Source organism: Hordeum vulgare, chromosome 3H (assembly GCF_904849725.1).
Source record: "Hordeum vulgare subsp. vulgare chromosome 3H, MorexV3_pseudomolecules_assembly, whole genome shotgun sequence".
NCBI lineage: Eukaryota > Viridiplantae > Streptophyta > Magnoliopsida > Poales > Poaceae > Hordeum > Hordeum vulgare.
Genome location: NC_058520.1, coordinates 281,910,063 through 281,921,851, shown reverse-complemented (window position 1 = coordinate 281,921,851; position 11,789 = coordinate 281,910,063).

Sequence of the window (11,789 nt, the reverse complement as noted above, 5' to 3'; positions counted from 1 at the left end):
AGACACAACTCACACACACTTGGTTTATGCGGAAATATCAGGACGCGGTTTAAGCAGGATTACCCAATTGTCCTTGACCGTGGACACGGCTATTCAAATAGTTTACACTCTGCAGAGGTAGTGCGCTAGACCCACGAGATCCGGGAAACTTCCCTGTCATCCACGACTCGCGGTATATCACATACCCGAGGTAAGTACCCGAGCAATGTCTTTCCCCTGACAATACTAGATAAAGAGGTCCACTCGATTCGTACCGAGCCCACATGTTGTACGTCTTACGAGCACCAATTCTGGACTGTACTAACCATGTGGGGACCAACGGTGTGACAGGAATTCATTAAAATTGCATAGTCGTCCTACCCGGCACGACCCCATCACAAGAGTGACCACACATCACTCCCGCCACTAGTAATGTGGCTCTTTGCTAGCACTGACCAGAGTAATTAGCATAGCCCCGTCCCATAAGGGGTAACGTGGTCGTACTAGTAAGGTTGGGATGGTTGACACATCATAAATCTAATCCCATTTCCAAAACCTTACTCGCACAAATACCGGGTGCATCACTTCACCAAAAGTGACCACCTATCTTATCATCACCCTCGGGCATTAGTGGCACCCGACGGGGTTTTCATAAACTCTTGCTTTATGACATCAACATGCTCATGAATAATACTACTTCTATCTTTACTTGTCAACATGGTATTTGCATGACCCTCAAGGGGTAGGGTCAAGCTCAATAAATGTTCTCCGGGGGAGCCTTCTGTAAAATCATATCAAATGATTACCGGCACGTATGATCATATGCAACGGAATACTTGCTATTATAACATGCAAAGTAACATATGCTCAATCATGGTCAAAGGGTTGCTTGCCTTGGTCAGCTAAGTATCTGGGGTCTTCGAGGTCTTCTGCTCTGATTCCCTCATCACACGGATTGTCTATCGTCGATAAAACAATAAATAAGAAATAGCTCACACAGAAACAGTCGACAAAGTCATTTTAAAAATGTTCCATATTACTGATAAATCTAAGATATCATTTAAAAAAAATTGTCTTAGTTTCCTTGAAGAAATATTTTTTGAAAACAACCAAGGAGAAGCAAAACTATTCCATTTTAGCCTTTTTTAATATTATAAAATAGAATAGTTGCTCGAAGAATTCATCTAAGCATATCCTTAAATACTACACATTTTTAGAAAAATGACAGTGGAAGAATTATATTTTTACACTGGTTAAATGTTTTTATAAAAATCTTAGTAATCCAGATTTTAAAAATAAAAAGAAAACAGACTAGCTCCTGGCCTGGCTCGGCGCAGAGCTGGGCTGGCCCATGGCCAGCCGACAGCCTACCCAAGCGCGCGCGCCGTCAGGTTTGAACCTGACGCGTGGGGCCCTGTGGTCAATGGCCGAGGCCAGCGCGGGGGGCGACCGACAGGTGGGGCACACCTGTCGGGGTCGTCTCCTACCTCCGGCGAGAGAGGAGGAGGAGGACGCCGACGAGGTTGCCGACGAGGTTGCCGACGCACTCATGCCCTAAGGAACACGGGAATGGGTTTGCCTGACCGTCGCCTACCTGCTGGTGGTCGAAACAACGACGGGGAGGCACGGGTTCGCCGGCGATGAGGAGGCCGTGGTGGAGGGGTTTCAGGAAGTGGTCGAGGGCTGTCTAGAGACACAGAAAAGCTTGGGCGAGTTAGGGGAAAGCTTCCTGGGATCAAGGGGGGCAGTTTGGTGGGTCGAGGGGTGCAAGAGCCATCGTGTAGCCGGAGATCGACCGGAGCTCCGAGGCGGAGGGGCCTCGGTCAATCTCGAGCACCGGGGCTCTGCTGGTTTGCTGGGGTGGCTAGGGAGGTGCTAGTGGATGTGGCGAAGCTATCTAAGGGGTGCTGGATCGAGGGGGGCTATTTATAGGCCCGCGACGGTGAGCAGATTCGGGAGCACCGGTGACTCACTGTGGCACGCATGGGGGCGCAGAGAAAGGTCGGGGTTGAAACCACGGTCTCAGGACGTGGTATTGGACTACCCGAACCATCTGCAGAAGAGAGAGGGAGAGAGAAGGCGAGCATTTGTGGCTGCGCAAGCTTGGACGGTTCTGGAGCGTGCGGGCACGTGTCGCGCGAGCTCTAGCGCGAGAGAGGAGGGGCCCTGAGGCTTGCCTGATGCAGAGGGGCTGTTGGGGAAGAGGTTGGACATCTCGGGGGAGGCTGGAACTAGCCGAGGGCGTCGCCCCCACCTCGGTGACTCACTGTAGCGCTCCCAGAGCGCAGTTTTGGCATGCCACGGCATGACGGTGCGCTCTGAGGCACCTTGGATGTGTCTAGCATGTCCTGGCACTTGCTGGGGGTGTGGGTAGCCGTTTGGTTTTAATGGGAGCTTCGGCTGGTCAAAGGAGGCAAGAAATACTCGTGCTGCCAGTCATGAACTGAGGTCCAAATTGGGTTTTTGGTCATTCCACTTTGAACCAGTGAGAGGACAGTTGAGTGGGGTTAGATACAGGTGTTGGCTACTTAATCTAAGAGTTTGAAGCAAAGGAGTTTGGTTTAGCTGTGGCTAAGGTGGCTTTTTCCTATCTGTCAGAAGGTGTTCGACAATGGGCACACGGGGTTGCACCCCACCACTGGTGCTGAGACTTAACAGGTTTGGTTTTGGTGGTAAACCATGGAGTTCCACCAAATTTGAGCTCCAAAGGACAAGTTTAGCTTTGTAAACTTGAAATCACTCCAATCTGACCAAATTTGTTCCTTCCAAAGGGAGTGTGGGCAAACTAAGTCCCACAAATCCCATTTTTGGTGTAGAACCCTTATGTGAGGTATTAGGCACTCCTACAAAGTTTTATCTTCGTTGGACAAACTTTGCTATGTAGAGTTGCTCTAACTTGATTCTGGACAGACAGGGTTTTGGGTTATTTGGGGTCCTTATCCACCTTTGATCAAGATGAAACTTTATGTGGACACCAAACAAGGCTTAGGGATATCACTGGAATTTTCTAGGAATTTATTGAGAATATTTACTTTGGAAATATTTCAAAATGCCAAAACAGACAGAAATAGCTTTTATAGTTTTAATCAATAAATATAATATAAAATGGGGTTTAAAATCCTATGTATGGAAAATATATGTCCTTCTCATCATCTCTAAATTTAATCTTATTTTTCCAAGGCAGAAAATTATTTTTCCATGTTGGAATAGCAATTTTCACCTAAGAAATGGACAGGTTATTTAATTGGGAAAATAATCACAAAGATAATTATTTTTTTTGGTTTTGAAATATAAAGATTGGTAAAAATCAGATTACCAAATATGGGTAGAAGCACTGCTTGCTATCAAGGGCATGTAGTGCAATCCAAGGTGGTATTACTTAGATTAGCAATAAGCAATGGTTTTCGAAATCAGTAAAATACCAAGGAATTTAGGGTTTTAAAACCACACATGATCAAGCATACAAGCATACATTGTCAATCATGGCACTCACATCATTAGTTTGGAAAAAGTTTTAACAAGCTCAGAATTTTACAATAAAGACAAGTGATAGCAAACACAGGGTGTGACAGACCTATCCCCCTTACAAGAATCTCGTCCCCGACATTCCTAAGCTAGGTGCTAAAAAGGTCTGGAAACTCAGATCGGAGATAGTCTTCAGCCTCCCATGTAGCTCCGGCTTTGGTGTGGTTGCTCAATTGAACCTTGAAATACTTGATAGTGCGGCTTCGGGTGCATCGCTCTGCGTCATCCAGAATGCGGATTGGCCTCTCGCGGTAGGTGAGATCAGACTGAAGGTCAATGGACCGGTGATCAATGTCCTTATAAGGATCGGAATGACTTGGCGTCTCGAGACACTTCCGAAGCTGTGACACGTGGAAAACATTGTGCACACCCGAAAGTTCCGAAGGTAATTCCAGCTGATAAGCTTCCCCTCCACACCTTGCCGTGATCCCGAATGGCCCCATGAACCTTGGAGCGAGTTTCCCCTTAACGTGGAAACACTTGGTTCCCTTGAGAGGTGTGACACGGAGGTACACCATATCTCCGAGAATGAACTCCACATTCCTGCAGCGAGAGTCTGCATCACTCTTTTGTCACGACTTGGCTGCCTTCAGATTTTTCTTGGACTAGTTGCACCTTCTCTTGTGCCCCGTGCAAAACTTCTGGTCCGAAAATCAACCCATCTCCGGTTTCTGACCAGTTGAGCGGGGTGCGGCATTTCCGTCCGTACAACACTTCGAACGGGGCCATCTGGAGATTAGACTGGTAGCTGTTGTTGCATTCAGCAAACGGTAGACAGTCTTCCCATTTGGCCCCGTCTGTCCTTCTGTCTGCGGGTGGAAGGTGGTGCTGAAAGAGAGCTTGGTACCGAGGGCTTCCTGAAGTTTCCTCCAAAACCTTGAAGTGAACTGCATGCCTTGGTCAGATGCAATCTCCTTGGGAACTCCATGAAGGCTTACTATGCGCTCGATATAGAGACTAGCCAACTTGTTCCCGTCATAAGTGGTGTTGACAGGGATGAAGTGGGCCACTTTGGTCAAATGGTCGACAACAACCCATATCGAGTTATGGCCCTTGCTAGACCTTGGTAGACCAGTAATGAAATCCATCCCTACCTTGTCCCACTTCCATTCCGGCACCTAGGGAGGTTGTAGCAGTCCTGCGGGTCGCTGATGCTCAGCCTTAACTTGCTGACACACAATGCACTTGGCCACATATGACGCGATTTCCCTCTTCATGCCGTGCCACCAGAATATTTCTCGGAGATCTTGATACATCTTGGTACCACCGGGGTGAACGGAGTAGGGTGTATCATGAGCTTCCCATAGGATGAGTTCCTTGAGTTCGGCCTTGTTAGGTACGCATAAACGTTTCCCAAACCACACCACTCCTTGATCATCCTCCAAAAATCTTGGGGTCTTGCCTTCTGGAATCTTCTTCTTGATACCTTTGATGCTCCTGTGACCCTTCTGGTCCTCCTTGATGTCGTCTTCCAGCGTTGGTTTGACTTCGAGTTTATCTAGGAATCCTGGTTCCACCAGTTCCAATCCGAAGTTCTCCAATTCTTCGTATAAGGCGGGCTGCCTTTCCTTAAGCATGACGTTTAAGGTGCCGGTCTTCCGACTCAAGGCGTCAGCCACTACATTTGCCTTACCAGGGTGATATTGAATGCTGAGGTCGTAGTCTTTGATTAACTCCAACCATCTCCGTTGCCTCATATTCAATTCCCTTTGGGTGAAGATATACTTCAGACTCTTGTGGTCGGTGTATATTTCACATCGCTTCCCCAGAAGATAATGTCGCCATGTCTTCAGGGCATGCACTACTGCTGCCAACTCGAGATCATGGGTGGCATAATTCTCCTCATGCGGGCGCAATTGCCGCGACAAGTATGCCACGACCCTGTCATCCTGCATTAGAACCCCACCTAGCCCGGTCCTTGAGGCATCGCAATATATCACGAACTCCTTGCTGATATCTGGAGTGGCCAATACCGGGGCTGTGGTTAGCCTCTTATTCAACTCTTGGAAGCTTGCCTAACATTTCGGCGTCCATTCGAACTTCTTGCCTTTCTTCAAGAGCTGAGTCATAGGTCGCGCGATGCGGGAAAATTCTTCTATGAACTTGCGGTAGTATCCTGCGAGTCCGAGGAAGCTCCTGACTTCCTTCACGTCGATTGGCGATTCCGAGTTGGTTACCGTGGTAATCTTAGAGGGATCAATTGCCAATCCACTTGCCGTCATGGTATGACCTAGGAATCCAACTTCGTTCAGCCAAAACTAGCATTTGCTGAACTTGGCATACAGTTGGTGCTCTCGAAACTTTTCCAATACTAACCTCAAGTGTTGCTCATGCTCTTCTTGAGACTTGGAAAAGATTAATATGTCGTCAATGAATACGACGACAAACTTGTCCAAATATTCCATGAAGACCTTATTCATGAGGTACATGAAGTAAGCTGGGGCATTCGTCAATCCGAAGGACATGACAGTGCATTGTACAGACCATACCGGGTCACAAGTGCCGTCTTCGGAATGTCTTCGGGTCGAATCTTTAGTTGGTAATATCCAGATCGGAGGTCGATCTTGGAGAATACCTTTGCTCCATTAAGCTGGTCGAACAAGTCTTCAATCTTGGGGAGTGGATACTTGTTCTTGATCGTGACCTCATTGAGTGAACGGTAATCGAAGCAAAGTCGGATTGTCCCATCCTTCTTGGACACGAAGAGAACAGGCGATCCCCAAGGTGACACACTTGGACGAATAAACCCTTTCCTGAGTTGCTCATCCAGTTACTTCTTCAACTCAGCTAGCTCTTCGGATCCCATCTTGTAAGGCTTCTTATAGATAGGCCTTGATCCGGGCATGAGTTCGATGATGAACTCGATGTCTCGGTCACGAGGCTTCCCTGGTAGCTCATCAGGAAAGACATCCGGGTACTCACAGACTATTGGCACTCGGTCGAGTCCTTCCTCTGATAGGCTGTTAACTCGTGGCACTCGAGTGGGTACTGGCTCAGAGACATACTTGACTTTGACCCCTTGGTCACTTGTCATGGTAATGGTCCTGTTAACACAATCCAACATACTCTGATGCTTGGCCAACCAGTCCATACCGAGGATTACTTCTAGGACTTGTGACTTAAGCACAATGAGATCCGCTGAGAAACTCGTCCCATTGGTAACTATCCTAACCTTTCTACACCCTAGGTTGGTCCTCAAAACAGCTCCCGGGGTTTGAATTGCCATATGCCCACGAAGCAAGGTAGGTTCTAGTCCACACTTCTCCGCAAACTTTTGCGTAACAAAGGAATGCGAAGCACCACAATCAAACAATACTGTTGCTGGGGTAGAGTTGACAAAGAACGTACCAAGAATGCAGTCCGGGTCTTCCTGTGCCTCTTCTGTGAAAATATGATTAATCCGCCCCTTGTTGTGATACTGCTGATTGCGAGGAGCCTGGTTCCTGCATGGTGCTCCTTGGCCTGGATTTGGCGCATTGGGGTGCGGAACATCGGGTTTCTTATTGGGGCACTGCCTGGAATAGTGCCCTGGTTGTCCACATCAGAAACAGGTAACTTGCATTGGAAGGTTGGTCTTGCTCCCACCGTTGTTTGGCGGAGTGCTTGCTGGCTTGACGCTGACTTGCTGAGGTTGATAATTCTGGCGAAATGTTGGATGCTTGTACTGCTGATGCTGATAGTTTGGTCTTGCTGGGGCTGACTGCCATGGTCGTGGTTTTGAGTTGATCGGTCCACCACTACCTATTATCTTGCGCTTACGGGTGTCGTCCATTGCACGACGCTTGTCTTCCAACATAAGAGCCTTATTAACCAAGTCACTGAAGGTCTGACATTCACAAACAACCAGTTGATACTGGAGTGACTGTTGTAGTCCTTCCGTAAAGTGCTCCACTTTGGCAGCCTCAGTGCTGACATCTTCACGTGCATACCTTGATAGAAGGTTGAACTTCTGCAAATACTCCTTGACGGATCCACTGCCTTGCCTTCAGGCTCGGAATTCCCACTTCTTAATGGTCATCATTCCCGGAGGAATGTGAGCCGCGTGGAATCCATCCTTGAACACGGCCCAAGTGATGACTTGCCCGGCTCGCATGATCTGAAATCAATCCCACCAGGCTCTGGCTGTGCCTCCGAGAGAGTGGATTGCATAGAGAACTTTCTCATTGTCGTCAGTGCACTTGACCTGCGCGAGAAGGTCTTCGATAGTGCGGATCCATTCATCGGCATCCAAGGGCTCAGCCGTCTCCGTGAATATGGGTGGCGTAGTCCACATAAACTCAGAGAGACTTGACCGACCGTTGCCATTCCCGTTCTGCGGCGGGTGATTCACCAAAGTTTGAGCCAGCTGCCAGATAGCAGCATTGTTGGCTTGACGCTCCTCCCGAAGAGCTTGAAGGAACTGAGCCATGGTCAAGCTTTCAGGGGGAGGCGGCGGCGGAGGAACATCGTCTTGCTGCACATGGTGATCTCCAGCTTGAGCTTCCCCTCCGGTTCCCTGCTGTTGTCCTGAAGAGGCAGAGGCGGGGTTGCCGAAAGTGTTGTTGCGAGTTGCATTCACCATCCTGTCGGGGGAGTAGACAGGTCAAATTCTGCTGAACTGGTTGCACTCGAAAGGGATGACGTTCTAGTAAAGAGGGGGTCTGGTGTGTGCTAGTGTGCAAGGTTTTATGACAAAGGTTTTTCAAAAGAACTACTGCATTAAATTTAAAACAAGTGATGCAGTCGCTCACAAGCTGCTCAAGGCAGAATGCGACTTGCATCCAATAGGTTCACACAACATCCGGGTCATAAAATCCTGACACAAGAACTCCTACGTTCGGTACATCCTATATTGCTAAGCGATCGATTGCGCGGTCTCATAAGCCGGCTCTGTGGGATCTTTGTCTTCATCTTCATCTCTATCTTCATCTTCATTAGTGCTTCCCTTCCTCGAAGGAGTAGGGGAAGGAAGTAGACCATCTCAACGTCTCTTTGTTGGAGAGGTAGCGAAGAGCTCGGTATATTGTTCTGCCGTTAAACGTCGACTCTGAAGAGGAACAACCTGAAGCGGGGGTATTCCTCCTCGGAAAGCAAAGCGAGGTGATATCACAGGTGCTCCTTCCTAGTTCACCTTGCGTTTCTTCATCTTCTCCATACGAAGTAGGTCCTTAACTTGGTGCAGCTCTTGGCAAATCCTAGTTGACTCCTTGATCAAAAGATGCATCAATGTGTCTGAGGAGAGGCTGAAATAGGTCTGAAACCTTAATGGCATCCCGTCCTCGGATGAGGTGTTCAGTGTCCAGCTTCCGTCTACCTTATCCTTAACAAAAGGTAGGTGACGATTAGCGAATTCGTCCTCCATCTCAGGAAGGATGTCGCGGAGTCGCACGAGTGCCTCTCGTGCTGCAGTCTCCACGGCCAACATCAGATCCTCCATTTGTGGCCCTTCAAAGAACTAGCTAGTTGGGGAGTCATTAGCCTTCACTATCACATCCACGTGATACTCCTCGGTGTCGGCGTTGACCCAGTGTACGGGGTAGAGAAAGACGGGCGTGCGACGCACTTGACACTTCTCGAGGCTATCACTCAAAAGCAGAGGTAAGCTCGTTTCCAGAAGCATTTCGGGTACGGCGACCATCTACAAGGTGTAGAGGAGAGGGTTAGAAATATATAGTGGGTGCGGTTCTCGGGTCAATCTATGTGCGCTAATTGTCCAGCTATCCCTCATGGTACCTAAGGCTTCCTATAGTCAGGATGGATCTGATACTAGCTCTGTGGGGACCCCAACTTACTAGTCGAGAATTGCCACGCCCAAGATGCGACCATATCCTCAATTTGGCACAAAGGCCTCGTCAGGGATAGAAGCGCATCTCGTCGTGTCGCAAGAATGGATATCATTACAAGTACATGTACTGAAAAGATGAGATATATATATAGAATTGGCTTACACTCACCACAAGCTACATCAGAGTCACAATAGTACATTACATAATCATCAACAGTAAGAGCAGGGTCCGACTACGGACGAAAACAAACGATAAAAGAAGAACGACGTCCATCCTTGCTATCCCAGGCTGCTGGCCTGGAACCCATCCTAGATCGATGAAGAAGAAGAAGAAGAAGCAACTCCAAATGAACAACCAACACGCTCGCGTCAAGTAATCTTTACCTGCACCTGCAACTGGTGTTGTAGTAATATGTGAGCCACAGGGGACTCAGAAATCTCATTTCCAAAGGTATCAAGACTAGCAAAGCTTGATGGGTGAGATATGGTTAAGTGGTGAGGTTGCAGCAGAGGCTAAGCATATATATGGTGGCTAACTTACGAGTACAAGAAATAAGAGGGGGATGATCTACGCATAATGGACGTGAACTACTGATGATCAAATGAATGATCCTGAACACCTACCGACGTCAGACATAACCCCACCGTGTCCTTGATCGGAGAAGGAACTCATGAAAGAGACAGTCACGGTTACGCACATAGTTGGCATGTTTTAATTAAGTTAACTTCAAGTTATCTAGAACCAGTGTTAAACAAAGTTTCCACGTTGCCACATAACCGCGGGCACGGCTTTCTGAAAAGATTTAACCCTGCAGGGGTGCTCCAACTAGTCCATCACAAATTACCACAAGCCGCATAGAAATCCTCCATCACGAAGCTCGCGATCTCGTCGGATTCCCTAGTGGAAAACCTCAACTCTGAGATTACCCAAAGCATCACCGGAATCCCGATGCACAAGATATTTCGTCAAAGGTAAAACTAATCCAGCAAGGCCGCCCGACGTGTCAACGATCACGATAGGAGTCGCGTACCTTGTTCTCAGGACACGACGGATGAGCGATGGTTACCACGGCAAACGTCGAGTTGCCCCGGGTAGCGTTAATAAATTGCTCTGTTTTGGACCAACACTCATGAGGAGCACTGGCCCGGGGGTTGATTAAATTATCATCGGGTTAATTACTAACTATGCAGTTCATTAGGGATTAGGAAAATGTAGTACCAAAGTTGGGCCTTGCCAGACCAGCTTTAATCTAAAACGAATTATCAAGGGGGTCCCCATAACAACCCCGATCGTGTTAGGAGCGCTCATTTATGAAACATAACACCGGTAGCCGAAAACTAAGGGGGCAAGGGTGGAACAAAACACCAGGCTAGAAAGGTCGAGCCTTCCACCTTTTACCTAGTATATAGGTGCATTAAATTAAATAGCATTGAAATATGGTGATAAGACAAGGAACCCATGTTATCACATGGAAGCAACTACACCTGCAACTAGCAACGCTAACAACATGGTAAGCAAGCAGTAACATAGCCAATCAGTGGTTTGCTAGGTCGAACAGGTTGAAGGTTGAGAGGCTCATATATAACAAGTGGTAGGCAACGAGACGTAAATGATAGAAACGGTAAAACTAGCATGGCAATGATAGTAATGGTATCTGGGGAAATGGTTATCTTGTCTGAGATCCCGCTTGGAAGAAGAACAACTCTGTGGAGTCGTCGAACCAACGTAGTCGAACGGGTCCTCACATTCCGAAACGCTTGCGAAACTCTATCGATACGGAGAAAACCGGAAACAAACATCAACACAGATATTCACCACACGATGCACAACATGATGCACAACCTACTATGATGCGTGATCAGTTCAATTCACCTCACACAAACTCTACACATTAAGTGAAGCTCGATATGCAACAGGTTGCATATCGACGAAACTCCACGATTAATTATTTAATTCACTCCCGATTATTTAACACACAATATTAATTGTTGTTAACATGGCAAGGGGAGAAGAGATGATCCTACGTATCATCCTAGTCGGTTTAACTCGCGGAACATAGAACGGAGGTATGGCACAAGAGGCATGCAACACAAGATTTATATGCCATGAATGCATCATGCATGCAAGTTCAAAACATCACGACAATAAGAGGAAAGAAGCACGTGTCGCCACGGCGAGCGAGAGGAAATCATGGCAGCAAGACGGAAACGAAGCCACGGCAACGTTCCTATCCTAATACTCAACAAGATATCGTACCAACGAATATGGAGCATGTGCGGGAACGCTAAATAAAGAATGGGGTGATCCCGCTTACCGGGTTCCCATGTGTCGAGGCTCAACGAAAGAGGTATGCGTGCAACGGGCAACATAAGGCGCAAACATACATACATCTCATACATCATATGCGTTCGTTACACGACACGTCTCATCGGTATACCTTCGAAGCGTGCATATCGGGGCGGATCGGTTCGTAGCGGACGTCGTGGAAGTCGGCGTACTCCGGTCTCGTCGACGGTAGTC